We start from the raw sequence: 15,759 nt of genomic DNA, 5'->3' as shown, positions 1-15,759 counted from the left end.
GTATTTAATCAGCCTTTTTTTGTCTGATATTAACATTTGTTCGATGATCTGAATCATTTAAGTGACAAAAAAAGTGAAAATAAACAAAAATGATTAAGGGGGCAAACACTTTTCCACAGGACCATATACTAGAGGTGTAGTGCATTAATGTTTGAACATGGATATAAAGGGGGATATTAGGTAAGCTCTTATGATTTATGATTGTTTGAAGGGGCCCCTAATCAAATACAGCTTAGGGGCCGACACAGCTTTTGGACCGGCTCTGTTCACAGATCTCACAAGCAGAGAACCGAGCTCTCCAAGTTCACTGGCAACATGAAGGATCTATCGAAGTGATCATTATAGAGGTCATGATTTCCAAGAACGCTGCTGTCTCTGACATGGATGGCAACACGCATGTGCTTGACTGTAAGGTAGCAGGAGAGACGACCATAAAACACCACATGTGGGGGAGGCCATAATTGAAAATGATGGTCCTTGGAATTGCCTCATGCAGAGGGGGACACACACACACACACACACACACACACACACACACACACACACACACGAATCCTCAGGACAAGCCATATGCCAGGTAGCAAGGAAAACATCCTCACCTAACTACACCTCGCACAAGCAGATGAATGTTAAACCATTTTAACTGCAGCAGAAGCCACAAAATGGCTGTCAGCAAAAAAAAAAAAAAACACCTCCCTACTCCCCAACTGTCTTCCTCCTTCCCCTCACCTCAGCCCCCCCCCCCCACTCCCCACCTCTGTTCTCTCCCTCTCTTCTCTCTCTGCTACCGCTTTCCTTCACCCTCCACCCCACCCCCCCTTCACTCCCTCTCAGCGCGCTCTGCCAAAAGGTTTTCCAGTGCCGATATTCTGTTCAGAGAGACTGCCAACAGTTGGATTTGTCCTTGGATCCCATTCACATTCCCTCCTCCCCTCTCCTCCCTCCCTGTGATCCTTTTTCGACCCGAGGTCCTCTGCCCAGAAGGGGATACACTTAATCGATTTCTCATGCTTTAATTTAAAGGTGGCACAAGCATCTTGTTACCTAATAGGGAGCGACGACGGCCAGCGTGGTACTTCTTATGCACGCAAAAAAAAAAAAAATAGAAAAGAAATCGCTGCCCCAGGTGCCGAAAGTGCTAACGAGACAGGATCGATGAAATCACCTCTGTTATCCATCCTTCAACATCACCTTTTTTCCCCCCGCCTGGTCATCCACTGCTTGCCCTTTCTCACAGCACACCAGCTCACTTCCACAACTTCACTCCTACATATTCAGGAGACCGGACCGGACGTCTGCTCTCGTCTCCCTCAAGCCGTGCTCATCTTCAGGTTGATCTACTCCGGACTGAAGTTTTATGAAAGGCTGATGCGCTCCTTTCTCAGGAAGACCGGCACTTTTGGCCTCTTGTTTTCTCTTAGCTGTGGAAAACTGACCAGCCGTTGATCCAGTGAGGATCAGCGGTGTTTGTTTTTTTTACCAATGCAACCTACAAAGTGGGAGAAACGTGTGCATCTTGCAGCATTGCTCCACCAGAGCTTCGTGAATTTCTGCCGTGAACATCTCTCATGCACTCATCTTTTAGCTCACCTCAATGGTTTTCTATAGAGGTTAGCGCTGCAGACTGAGGTGGCTCTTAAAAGGAGGCCGGTTTTATGTCTGGTTAAAAAAAAAAAATATCTCTGCGTTGATTCAGCCACATGGTTATATTTGATAACGTAATTTCGCTTTAACAAGGTTCCCGTGATGTGTGGAAGAGCAACAACCCGCAGCATCACAGGACCTCCACCTTACTTAACAATGGGTATGAGATGCCTTTCCACATAGCCCTCATTCTTTGTTGAATCCCATTTTGCTCCTTATCCTTTATCACTATCCATCAGCCCTACTTTTCTAGGAGGCTGGGTGTCCCAATAGTTTCTGTACTGCATGGAGGAAGCTTAGGGGCCATAGCACTCCTACAGAGTGAGAGTTTGTGCATAACAGATTTGATGCAAAAATGATAAAGGATTAAGAATCCCAGCAAATAATTAGCTACGGATTCTGGGATTAACTATTGCATGCAATTTGAATTGAACACGTAGTAAATCCTGGAAACAGAGGGAAATTACATTCACTTTCACAGCCAGAAAACAAAACCAGCATCTTCTGCTTTCTCTGCTGCGCAACGTGATCCTATGTGATGGACTGTCAATGATGAAGGAAGAGGAAAGAGGCCAGTTCTAGCAAAAAAAAAGAGCTGATTTTGGAGCAGTTTTGGATTAGTGAGGTGAACATTTCTTCCAGTCTGATTACAAATATTCCAATATGTGTCAAACTTTTAAATACTGCAATTAGTACTTTTTTACAAAGGGGTGGCACTACTGAATAGGCCCCATTAGAGGGGCCTCGCGGTAGTGACTAAAAAGATAAGAAACCAAAAAACTTGATATGCGTCAAACTAGACGTAGCTGCATATATATTTACACTTGTTCTTTCTTATCAAACATAAAAAAAACTTGTGTAAGTTATACTGCACATCTGCCGCAGGATTGATTTGATACCCGTTTGCATGCCACACACAGCCACAAGAAGTCGCATATGTTTATTTAATCAGCAACTGATGGATGCATCGTCCTCTTGACGGAGTCGATCATCATCCTGAGAAAAGATCAAGCAGCCACAGATGCTGTCATATTTTTTTTTAATCTCCTCGTGTTTCGTCATGCCATGCACTCCAAGAAGGTCCACAAAGCCTGTGGAATAGAAACCGGCCCACAGCATCACAGGACCTCCACCATACTCAAGAGTGCGCAAGAGACGCCTTTCTGCTTATTAATCCTTTGTTTCATGGCAGACCCATCTGGGTCAAGTAATTGTTGGAGAAAAACTCAATCTATGGCTGACTCGGATTTCATTCCCTTCCTTTATTCTTAGCTGGCCCTATGTTTCTTACAGGTAGGTCTTCCCAATGGTTTCTGTCGTGCAAGAGGAGGGTGAAGTTGTGGTGCTCTAGCAAGATATTGAGGTCCCCCTAAAGCGACAAGGCCAGGAAAACAGAGCAATAATCAAAGAAACGCCTAGATAAGACATGTATGTTAACTCCAGAGGAGCTGCAGATATCCACAACTGCTGTTGGAAAATCTGTTGACAGAACAACTATTAGTTTTATCAATCCACTAATCTGAGTTATATGAAAAGAGTGGCAACATGCAAGTCATAGAGGAGCCAGTAAACATGTGGCACATGGTGTAAGGTAATATAAGACCAAAATTAAACTTTCTAACCAGCACGTGTGATTTGAAAACTAACACTGAACATCATCCGGAGCACGTCGTCTTTGCAGTGAAACACGGTGGGAGCAGCATCATGCTGTTGGGATGCTTTACCTCAGCAGGGACGAGGAAGATGCCGGAGTTGGGCAACCCCGGAAGAAAACCTGTCTGAAGCTACAAGAGACTTGGCAAGAGAGACAAGCTTCCGTCCTCCAGCAGAACAACAACCCTAACCATACAAATCAAAACTCATGCACGGGTCAGAATGGCCTAGTCAAAGTCCACACCTATAATCAACTGATAATCGGTGGCGTAAAAACAAATGGCAATTCTGATGGACATAATTGTGCACGCACAAATGGGGCTTTGGACGTTGGGGACTAACCCCAAAATCCAAATATGTCTTAAAAATGCACCTACGTCTTAGCAAATAATTTAAATGCAACAAAACAGCCTAAAAAAACTAACACCTGATTGTTTTACTGCACAATGTCGTGGATTATCAATGTCAAATGAAGATGCACATGGCTAATCCCAACTGGAAAATATCAGAGCATTTTTTTTTTTGTATGAGTCAGTAGAGCCTTTCCTCCTATATTGCTAAGGAAAAGACCCAATCAAAGCCGCAGATAAGCCGCACATAAAGTGCTGTCCGGCGATAACAAACCCTCCCTTCCAAGGGAGACACGGTCCTGTTTGGGTATCCTAAGTGCGCCAATCTGCCCGCTTTGGTCCAAGTGCGATTATTTGTGGGCATGTGACTGCAAGCATTTTCGACACGCTCACTGCATGGAGCAACAACCCCGCTCTCAGACAAGCTCTACCTGAACACGGCAGCACGACTCTCGGTTCAGATCCGCATGAGAAACAAGCAGCACTTCCAACAACAGCACAGGCACGCCAACATGGACAGCAGCGGAGGTGCGTTCAGGTGCGGGAATGCGCGCAGTCAAGCGCGGCTACTTACCCATGTCTAATGTTGTCACACAGTCGGTTCTAACATGTGAATATTTCATCAGGATCATTTACAATCCATTTAGCCGAGACACATTTTTACGCGGCGACGGACGGGTTGACAGCCTCCCGGGGAGCTGTCAGGGGCTGCCGGGGAATAAATGTGGATGATTTTTTTTTTCTCTGACAGAAAACCCCGGGGAAAATGGCGTCAACAACGCTTTGGAAAGAGAAGAGCGAGGGGGGGGAAATAGGACTTGCAGGCGATCCGATGAGAGAGTCAATGTAGGCAAACGAACAAAAAAAATAGAGAGAGAGAGAGATAAAAAAAAAATCCAAGCGGAAACTTGGTGGTGGTGTCCAGGCTGTGTCAGAAAGCAGGACCGATCGGGGGCTCCTTGCAAGCCGGAGAAGAGACGCAGCGGTGCAGAGAGCGTGTCCCTCCCGGTGCCTTGCGGGATCGCTGGCGAGTCGGCGCTGAGATCCCTCGCAAATCCGCTACTCGGCTGGAAGGAGGGGAGGAGGATGAGGAGAAGACGAAGACGAAGAAGAAGAAGGGAAAGGAGGGGGAGCCGCTCTGTTACTGCAGTCAAAACAAGCAGCCCGCATCCGACTACAAGCCAGAAATCCAGCGAGGGGGGTGAAAAAGATTTCCTGCGACAACAGAGCGCGCTTTGAGCCGCGTCCGTGCAGCGGAGGACCGGGTTAGAGCCGAGGCTGGAGACCGCGGGGGTTTGCGCGCCTGCTGCACTGGATCAAGGCTTTCTCTCGCTCTCCTGAGTGTGCGCCTCCGTCTCTCTCTCGCTCTTTGCTTTTCCAATCGGTGAATGTCAGGTCCCGGAGCCCGGTGTCTGGTTATGATCTCACCCAGCAGACTGGAAGCTCTGGCCAAGCTGAGCCGCCGACCGCTGGAGAGGAGGAGGAGGAGGAGGAGGAGGAGCGACACCGCCTCCTTCTGGCTGCGAGCAGCCTCTACACTTCCCTCGTCTCTCCCATCCACCTGCCCTCACCCAGTTTTCTCCAAGGGGACAGCTTATAGAGACATGCTGATAGTTTAATGGGGAGGGGTGGGCTGAAGCATAACAAGCATCTAAGAGAAAGGCTCTGAGTCTGAGCTGGCAACGGAGAAATCATTGCTTCCACTGGTTAACACGCATGCATGAGAAACAGAATCAGGAAGGGGAATCATGCACGTTTAAAAAAGTAATCACACTCCGGCTAAAACATCATGACATTAAATTATACACAGTGACAAAATGTAGCTTTGGATGTATATTAATAATTTCGATTGTGCCAAATAAATGAAATGCTTTGTTCTAATACGGTCATAAAAGCAGTCAGAGGGATATTTAGAGTACTTTGTCAATGTGCCAAAGCCCCTTTAAACTTTTCCAAGTTTTTTCACACTGTGACCATACGACTGAAAGTATCTTAATTGAGTTTTATATGATAAACCAACACACAGTAGACCCCACGAGCCAAAACTGGCCCATACCATCACGGAACCTCCACCGTACTTCACAGTGAGCAGACACACGCAGAGGAGTTGAGTGTTGCTGAAATAGGCATACGTTTTAAGTAGTTAATGGACGTGTGCTGCAGGTTTAATGCAGAGTTAAATTGCTGCAAAACTGTTGGTGTTTGTTTTTGCTGAACCGTTCCTGTGTTTCTTTGTCCTTATGCTTTGGTGTGCTAGGCCCAGACTTTCAGTCAAAAATGTCCTCATTTCGTATAAAAGCTCAGTTTTAGTCCCATCTGACTAAAGCACATAATATCATTTTAGTGTTTAACGTCACATGTTTACACTTGTAATGCTAAGCAGAAATGTTTTTTCTTCTTATCCTAGCATGATTACATGGAGACAGCATCCTGAGGCTGTTGTGGAGAGTCCGAAGCCAGTTAAGATAAACTCGGGTTCTTTGTCTAGCTGGTTCAAACCTTTTAATATCTCTGATCGCAAATATTGACACGTTTAGACGCAAAGCTGATTTCTTCTCGCCTTTTCCACACTTGTGAAGGTCAGTTAACATCCGTCCTCTCTTGTGTTTTCCATATAGAAAGTGACTGGAAGAAAAGGTCCCCGGTGTCATGGCATATTTAAAGTGAAAGGCGTGGATTACTAATTACAAGTCGCAAAATAATCTGATTACTTTAAAAATAAGTAAAATAGATATCAAAGCTGGCTTTAGTGCTATTTATTTTAGGAATTGTTGAGGGGCATTATCTGTGGCACCAGTGACTTTGTTAAACAAAAAAAGAGATTTTCTCCTTTAAATATGACATTTGAGGATTTATTTTTCCATAGTTTTCCATGGGAGTTTATGCTACGGTAATAAAAGATGAATTTGCTTTGAGGCTTTTTTTTTTTTTTTTTAGAACTTAGACTTTTATTATTTTTGCAGAGCAATGATACAACCATGCATTAAAGGCACATGACACAAATGTTGACAATATAAAGTTTTCCATAAATAAACATCTTAGTCACAATTGTAGGTTCATCTTCATACAACCCCAAAATAAGGATACACTTTGGGAGGGATAGCTAGACATCATATGCCAAGAGACAAACGTGTTGGGTTTTTTTTACATCAACATTGTTTCTGCTGGCCCCCAGCGCAGGCTAAAAGTGTTTTTTTGAAGTCTTAATGAGTAAGTTATCTTTTCCATTTTATACAATTCCCTTACTTTTTGGACCCATAAGTCATAGGAAGGAGGCTCCAGCTGCATCCACCTTATTGTGATGCATTTCAGGGCAGCTGTAAAAAGAACATTTAACAGATATGCTTTGGCCCTTCCTTGCAAACCATCTGGTATAATACCAAGTACCACAACTGCAACATCCTTTGGTATAACTCCTGGGAAAATATGGTTTATAGTTCTGTACACCTCATCCCAAAAGTTTTGAAGTTTGGGGCATGACCAAAAAATGTGTGTATGATTGGGGACCGCTGAGCCACAATTTCTCCAACACAAGCTTGGTACTTTAGGATCCATCTTGGCAACCACACCTGGGGTCCTGAAATATCTGCTAATAATTTTCCATTTATATTCCCGCCACATATTTGAGTTTGTAACTCTATGAGCCTCAATCCAGACTCCCTCCCATGCCTCGTCAGAGATTATTTTGGCCTTTTGAGGCTTTTTAACAAATTTATTACGGGGTGCCAATGAGTGTGGAGAGGTGCTGACTGTTTTCTCCTTCCTGTAAGGACCTTCTCATTTAGAAGGAACATTTCCCTCCCTCCGGTTCTCATCTGACCGTCCCTCCATCCTGGACTTGTGCAGATCCAGGGTTTGGAAAGAGCAGCTAACATCTCTGCAGACCCCACACACCCTGCACACAAACTTCTTTCCTCCTGTTCTTTCTCCATGTGACGAACACTTACAGGTCTGAGTACCTGGATCCCTATCATGCACAATCGTTATTTATTTTTTTAGAAAACACTGCATATATCCCTTTTTAGAGAGCCGGTCTACAGTGGTATTATGAAATGATAGAATATTCTTGTCTCTGGAGAAAATCCTCTCACCTACCCACAAACACAAGTAGATTTATCAGATAGTTAAACTTTGCTTCTCTCCAGGCGACCACAAAGCAAACCTCTGATGTGTAATAACAGACCTTACCGTCCTTGTTCATACTCTCGGGGGTGTTTTGACGTGAAACCGTCCGCAGACAGGTGGGCTAACCTATAAATAAAATTCTCACCTCGGTCTTACCAGGAAACCGTTTGCAGTCCTGGGCTGATGTGCAAAGATGAGATCTGACAGCAATAGTAAACTTTCTCTTTAATTTAACTTGTGTGCCCAGTCAGACAGAAGCTGCAACATCACACATCGCCCACACATTTTATTCAGAGTAAAACAAGGTGGGCGTTCGCGTGGGGCCGAGCTGGTGAATGAAGGGAGACTAAAGAGGCTCTGCTGATGCGTGGGCGTTGTGTGCATGCATGCGAGTGCTGGTGATTTCCCCTTAATATGTCAGAATAAAAGGAGGATGGAAAAGTCGCATCAAACCCTCGTGAATGGGCCGCAGTTGTTCCGTCACCACGTTGCATTCAGGGCTCCGGCTTGTATCACGGTGCCATGCAAAATCTGACCTTCCATGCACTGGAAACTTACTTCAACGCTGACAAGCCATGCAAATGATCTCAGATGACCTTTCGCTCTCAGTGTCCCACGGTTACTAGCTGTTACTCGGCCCAGCCCTTTGCATGTATACGTGTGTTTGTGCAGAACGCCCACTGTGAGATGTTTCATTAGGGTGGAGGCTCCGTGAAGCCAGTAGTTGGTAAACACTCAGCTCCGAGCTTGTAGTTAGAACTCTGTAGTGCCATCAGCAGCCTGTATGCTGATACTTTTCACTTCCCCTGCTGAGATACATCAGATTCACAGACGTGTTGCTTCAGTGTGTCTTTGTGTGCTTAGAAGACTGCGGGCGTGGATTGAGAGGGAGGTTTTCTTTTTGTTTTGTTTTTTTTAACAGCAGTGTCGCTCCTTTTTGCCCACAAAAAAAACTATGAGAGAAACAATGCGCTGAATGTTTCACATATTCCACGTTTTGTCAGGTTGCTATCGCAGATTTGACTGTTTTTTTGGGATGTGATGGATCAATACAAAGTGGTGTGTATTCAGGGGCAGTTCTAGACAGGGGCCAACCGGGGCCAGTGCCCCTGTAGAAATGGTCCTGGCCCTTGTTATGGCCCCTGTACTAAAGTCATAACATTAAATACACTTCTTATATGCACTGGTGAAGAAATCATAACTGATTGTTCACTTTGACCAAATTTATTTTTTACCTTAACGGTTTTGTACTAACAAGGATTTAAAAATTAAGGTGTTTCATGTTTAGCTTCAGCCGTATTGATCTGGGATCACAGTTTCCATCCGCTAGATCAGGGGTCTGAAACTCGCAGTTCCAGAGCCACAAGTGGCTCACTTAATATTTTAAGCAATTAAATATTGCCCTGTTTTATTGTTTCATTCTTTTGTTCTGTCCCCCCTATGAAAATACACTGGCCCCACTTGGCCCCACCTTGCCACCCCCCCCCCCCGGTAAATTTGGTCTAGAACCGCCACTGTGTGTATTCCTGAAGTGAATGGAAATGAGACATGGTCTTCAAAAAATGTGCAGCACACATTTGTTTTCATCCCCTTTTTACTCTGATCTGCATAAAATAAAAACAAGTGCAACCAATCGCCTCCATAACTTGCATTGTTCTGCAAAGGCTTCAGAGATTTATGAGAGAACATTAATGAGAAACCATCAGTCATCTGAAAATGGGAAAAGTATGACCTATCGGTAAGCCTACCGATACATGACCATCTATACCTAAATTGACAGGTCAGGTAAGGAGAGTATTAGTCAGAGAAGCAGCCCATGGTAACTCTGGAAGAACTACAGTGATCCATAGCTCAGGTGGAAGAATCATCATTAGTGTTGGCCGAGCCCTTCACAAATCTAACATTTATGGGAGAGTGACAAGGACGAAGCTGTGTTGAACCAAAGCCACAACAAGTCCTGTTTAAAGCGTGCTACTGGTAGGGAAGACAAGAGAAGGAAGTGAACACATAGAAGAAGGTGCTCTGATAAGATCAACCCAAAATTAAAATTTTTGGCCCACATGCCAAATGCAGTGTGCTAGACAGCTTTCGTGATCCTGGGGGTTCCGTTTCTTTTTCTTTTTGCATTTTGTGATCCCGTTCTCTGCTTTAAATCTTTAATGGAGTAGGGCGTTAAGTCTCCGAGGGCCAGTGTCTTGCAACTTTTAGATGTGTCCAAGGTTCAACAGATTTGAATTAAACCGTTGAGTTACCTTCTAACAACGCAGTCAAGTTCTACAGAGCCCAGCAAGTTATTTTATTCAGGTGTGCTGAAGCAAGGAAACGTCATAAAGTTGCAGGACACCATCCCCCAAGGTCACCTGGTTGAGCGTTGTAGTGTAGTTGTTCTATTCATTTGTGCAACAAGGAATACATCAACTAGTTCCACTTTTATTTCGGCAACCTGTCTCTTCTCGTGCAGAGTGCTCTGTCCTATTTTCCTTGTTACTGATATTCTTTGTCCATTCTGGATATTGTATCCTGGACCTGCCTCTGTTGTTTGGCAATGCTCTGTTTAGTTGTGGTTTCCCTTTTGTGTCTCTCAGACCTTCCTTTCCAGTTTTCCATCAGCTCTGTAGATCCTTGCTTTTCCCACAGATGTGGCCTATGATAGGTTAGACCCACCTGATCTTCCTCCTCTGTTTTTATCCTCCGCTTCCCTTTCAAATCAGATTCACCGTCTGACATCTGCGTTGTTCTCCGATTTTGTGCCCCAAACTCCTTCCATCATTTATGTTTGCTTATTATTTTCAGTTTAGCTTCTTTGACGCCTTTGTGTCACTATTATTGAAACTTAACCTTTACTTTATTAAATACGAACTTTGTACTATGATTATTTTGTCCTCCTAACTGCATTCGGGTCGTCTTTCACTTCAGCAATAAACTGTGACAAATACTGAAAATCACCCGCCTGTCACATTCCCAACCAGGGACAGGGGGACCCGTAAATGCTGGAAGAAGATTATGGCAGAGATTCATCTTTTCAGTAGAACAACAACCATGAATGAACAGCCAGGGCTACAATGAAATGGTTTAGATAAAGGATACGTGAGTTAGAATGGCTCAGTAAAAGTCCAGCACCAGACCCTAGAACTCTAGGGATCTATGGCAAGACATGAAAACTGCTGCTTGAGGACACCGGCTATCCAGCCTGTCTGACTGAGTTTGAGCTGTTTTACAAAGAGGAATGGGCAACATTTACCATAGATGTGTAAAGCTGGTGGAGGCCTCCCCCCAAAAGGCGTCCAAGTGTAATGATTACAGCTAAATTTGTGGTTGTAATGTAAAAAAATGTGACAAAGTTCAGAGGGTATCAATACTTTTGCAAAGCACTGTGTTATACATTGTCTTATGGTCTATATGTATCTATTTGCAGTTTGCTATCCTTTATGGGGGCCTGATGTGTAATAAAATAATGAGACTTTTTAAATGGCTACGTTTAAAATTGCTCCCTATGTTGGAGCCCCGGGAGTCCTGAAATAATTTTAATTACGCCAAGTAAATTAACTCATTTGTTCCAATATGGTCGTACAGCAGCCACAGGGATTTAACTTCAAATTAATGCCACATTTAAATTTGGGTTGATTTTTATCATTTTCAAGGGGACTCAGAAAGGATGTTTGAATAACAAGATGGGTGTGTGCGTGTGTGCGTGCGCCTGTGCGTGTGTGTGTGTCATAACATGCATTGATCTGGGGTGTGTGTGTGAAAGCACAGAGGGACCCCAGAGATCGAGGGGTCAACAGCTGCTCCCTAACAACCAATCAATGGCAGTGTATCAGCAGAGATTACCCTCTCAGAGACGCACACATACAGACACGAGAAGAAAGCCCTCTGCTCTCCAATCTGCTGCCATGGATACCGGATCCAGGAGGGCCGAGAGGGAGCCGTTTTCCAGCTTAAACTGTAAATATTGAATTATGAGGAAAGGCAGGAAAGGAGCAGCGCGCGGGGCAGCCTTCCTGCCTGAACGATCCAAATATCTGGATAATCTTTTCATCTCTATTCACCGCTGCAGGAAATCTGGTGCATCATTCATCGCTCGTCAGGTTCAGCGTCAAAAACTACGACCCAGCCGTTCATCTGAAGTGCCTTTACTCTCTCATCTCTCTATCTCTCTGGCTTTTCGGTAAAGAGGATCTTTATTCCTCGAGAGGGATGCAAAAAAAAAAAAAACATGGTTTCCTTCAGTTAATGTGCAACACATTAAAAGTGAAATCATGCATTCAAAGCGCCTTATCAAACGCTGAAGTTTCAATGTTGCATCAGTGCATCCGCGGTTCCATCCAAAGGGGGAAGAGGAGATGGCAGGAAGAAGTCAAGGGAAACATTAGCTAACAATTAATAAATGCCCTGAGTGGGGCCAATGGAGAGAAGCGCTGCAAAGAAACACAAGCGAATGTCAAAAGTTGCTTCGCTGTCTTTGTGAATCGGATGAGCCGCGGAGTCAGCAGAGATGAAATGACTCTGGTATTAATGACAGAGCAGCAGCACTTGACAGGACTGAAGTAGAAGCCGAGCGGACGTGCCAACCTTGAGCTGACATTGTGAGCAGGAGAGAGACTTGCGTTCAATCAATGAGGGGGGGGGGGGGGGCTTTTCTCAGGGAGTCCACTAATCTCACAGGGCAGCTGAGGGTTCATCAGAGCCGAGGGACCCCTGGGACCCGCAGAGGTAATAGGGCTGGAAGCAGAGGAGTGTGCTGATCTGTGAGTGCAGAAGGACACGTCTTTGGAAACGCGGACTGCGGAGTTGTGTGTTGCGAAGCGTAATGAGATGCGCGCGTGAATTTGTGGGTGTCAGGAGGAGCGAGGGCCATCGTGATAGAAGGGAGAGCTAATGGGACGCGTGACGAGGCTGATTGCTGAGGCCTCTCTGATCTGGAGGGGTTAATGAAGTGAATGGCTTCTTGGATAGCGTGCTATTGAAGGCAGTCTCCAGCTGCAGATACACACAGAAACACACAGATGGACTCTTCTCCTTCATTTACCTTCCAAAGATAACTTCCAAAGCCATAAGCTGCAGATAGGAAGCTGAGCGGTCTCGTTTTAGATCCATCCTGAAGCACTTAGAGAACGGAAAGTCAGTAAAACCTTAGTAATCTACACATACATAGAAATCCAAACTAATAAATCAAACTATATAGTTATGGTTGTTAAAATAATTAACAATGATAAATGAGTATTAAATAAACTTGCTGAAATTTATTGACCACTTGAAAGAAATTTGTTTTTGGAGTGACAACTTCAAGACGTCTCCTATATGAAAAAAATAGTAAGATGGATTGTTCCTTCGATGGATCATCGGGTGATAGAAGCCTTGTTTTCTTTCTCTAAAATCATCCAAGAGTCTTCTTGGTTGTGTGTTTGGGGTCAGTGCCTTGCTGAAAAATCAAACCTCATTTCTTCATAACATTCTAGTGAAGTATGTCTCAATGCGTTTTTCTGTTCCTTCAGATATATAAAGTCTGCCAGCAGCATTTGCAGATAGAGTCCCACACCATGATATTCTCTATACCTCACTGTTGGTCATAGTGGTAAATGGACTGAACTTATAGTATATGGCTTTTCCAGTCAAACTGCACATTCAAGGCTTTTTTACATTACAGCTTCTTTCACCCAGCCGTGCACGCAACGCTTTACACGTTCACCCAAATGCAGGTCAGTAGGCTAGGTGGGGTTAAGTCATACCCACGGTCAATGCGCGGTCTTGAAAGCCAGAATGAAACGTTGCAGGACAACTACTCTTCACACCAAGCCACAGCAGCCCCAGTGTGTAACACCGTCCAGAAAGTTTAATTTCAGTCTCATTTGATGAAACTATATTCTTCCAGTGTTTATCTGGACGGTTCAAATGTTCTGCAGCGAACCGGAAACAAGCTTCAGCATGCTTTTTCTTCAGCAGTGGAGCGTTGTGCTGTGAGTAGGCAAATGTGTACCTGTATATTTACTAATTCTGGATGAGAGAGCGCTTTGCTTTCCTGCAGCAGGAGATGTTTCTTGTGAGATACCGGGGTCATGAAAAAGCTTTTTACAGGCAGTAATTTATGATTAAACCAGCCGACATTAATCGAAAGTGATAAGGGTAAGTCTTTTTTTCTTAACACTGCCAGCTTTCAGTTGGTTTCATGGCTTTCTGTTCCCTTTTTGGATCTCCTTTTTCCACGTTTTATAACTATCCACGTCATCCACTTTATGACACGTAATTTATCGTCTTTTTTTAATTGTGTATGTGGGTTGTTACCAACATGTGGTTTCAAGGGCATGTCAAAACCTCCATTAGAACCATGGAGAACCCTTGATGTGTACTTATTTACCCCCCATTGAGTCCTCTTGTCATTTATCGTCGCTTTCATAGCAACAACAGCGAAGACGGCTAAGCCTCCATGACTTATCGGACAAACTGCTAGCTATTTAGAGCATTCGATTAAAATAGAGCAGCTCTGCAAGCAGTGTGTTGGCTTCTCTGGAGCGCTCAATTGGCCACCTGCGCTTTGCATATGGAGCCCGACTCGTAGGATATAGGCATGCAACCAAAGAGACTTTGATCTTCATTTGGGGGCTCGGAATGAAATAGTTTTAATGAGAGCGATAAAAGGACGTCTGAGAGGAGATGCGGAGCGGAACAGAAATAACAACAACGCAGATGAGAGAGCTAAGACAACAACAAAGCCAGCCCTAAATGCAGTCGGCTGTGGAGTCCATGCTGGCTCCGTCTTTGAGATGACACTGCCCCCACCCCAAATGCTACTTATAGGGATATTATCATAATGTTGGCTCTGTTTGAGATGAACGACGAGAAATGGGCTCATCTTGAAGTCCTCCATAAGACCTGGTGCACGATGAAGGAGGACAGAGCAGTGGGGGGCTAATATAAATTCAACCTGACAGTTCTGGCATGCAACGAAGCATCACGGGACAGACAGCACCAATTTGATGGATCTCTACATCGCTTGTAAACACGCTGCAGCGAAGAAGATAAAGATTGTCCTTCTGCTGTCCCTCTGTTTGCTCATTGTCTTGTCACTGCAGACATCTGTTAGGAACGAAGAGGGCAAAGGGAGCGATAACTCAGCAGTCAGGTGTCATAAATGTTGGTTTACGTGCTTCTGCTGCTGCTCTTCACGCAGACCAAAAAAAAAAGCAACAGATTAAGCGTCGCCGTGTATTAGGCCACCAAATAATAACTTCTGAGAGTCATGATGTTTGTCGTAGCTTGTGTGAACATTCACACCTCGCACATCCACCCCGAAACATCCTGTTGTGTTAGAGCCAGGCCTGTGGTCAAATACAGCTGTGTGTGTGTGTGTGTGTGTGTGTGTGTGTGTGTGTGTGTGTGTGTGTGTGTGTGTGTGTGTGTGTGTGCGTGCGTGCGTGCGTGCGTGTGTGCGTGCGTGCGTGCGTGCGTGCGTGTGTGTGAAAGAGTCAGAAAGAGAAAAGAGGAAAACTCCCCAGATGAGAGCACACTGGCACTTCCCCCTGTGAGTAAAACAAAGACAGAAACATGCAGCAGGTGTTTGAAACACAATGCTGAATCATTCATGGCTTACGTGTCCATCAACAGGGTCAAAGTTGCTCTTTTGACTTTTTAAACTTTTTTTTTTTTACAAAGTTCTTAAAAAATCACTAAGGTGATAAATGTGAACTGAAACTGAAAGGAAAAAAAAAATCAACATCTATTATACAAGCCAGACAATTTTGAGTCGTGCTTGTGGAAAACCTTTTTGCACGCCAGTGCGAAAAAACCAATCACAATTACAAATTTCTTATACATTTCTCTCCGTGACTTTAAATTCACAGTTACAATGCACAAATACTTTAGATCTACTTCCATAGATGAAAGCAGATCTGCTTGTACGCGAGGCTGCAGTGGAGAGTAAATGAGAAATGTCAAGCAAAACATTGTGAAATCTTGCAGGGTGGGCACTCGAACAGCCTGCTCTGTGAAT

At 44.4% G+C, this 15,759-nt stretch overlaps 1 protein-coding gene across 1 annotated transcript in view; it reads right to left on the bottom strand.

Annotated features, from left to right (window-relative positions):
- Positions 1 to 5,186, bottom strand: part of setbp1 (SET binding protein 1) — a 56,660-nt gene extending 51,474 nt beyond the window's left edge. Inside the window, exon 1 of the mRNA XM_012861330.3 lies at positions 4,222 to 5,186. The gene's annotated coding sequence lies outside the window, so the exon portion shown is untranslated. The remainder of the gene's footprint in view (positions 1 to 4,221) is intronic.
- Positions 5,187 to 15,759: the final 10,573 nt, after the last annotated feature.

Source organism: Fundulus heteroclitus, chromosome 12, assembly GCF_011125445.2.
Source record: "Fundulus heteroclitus isolate FHET01 chromosome 12, MU-UCD_Fhet_4.1, whole genome shotgun sequence".
NCBI classification, from domain to species: domain Eukaryota; kingdom Metazoa; phylum Chordata; class Actinopteri; order Cyprinodontiformes; family Fundulidae; genus Fundulus; species Fundulus heteroclitus.
Note: the sequence above shows the minus strand (reverse complement) of the source record. Positions and strands in the feature narration are given on the sequence as shown.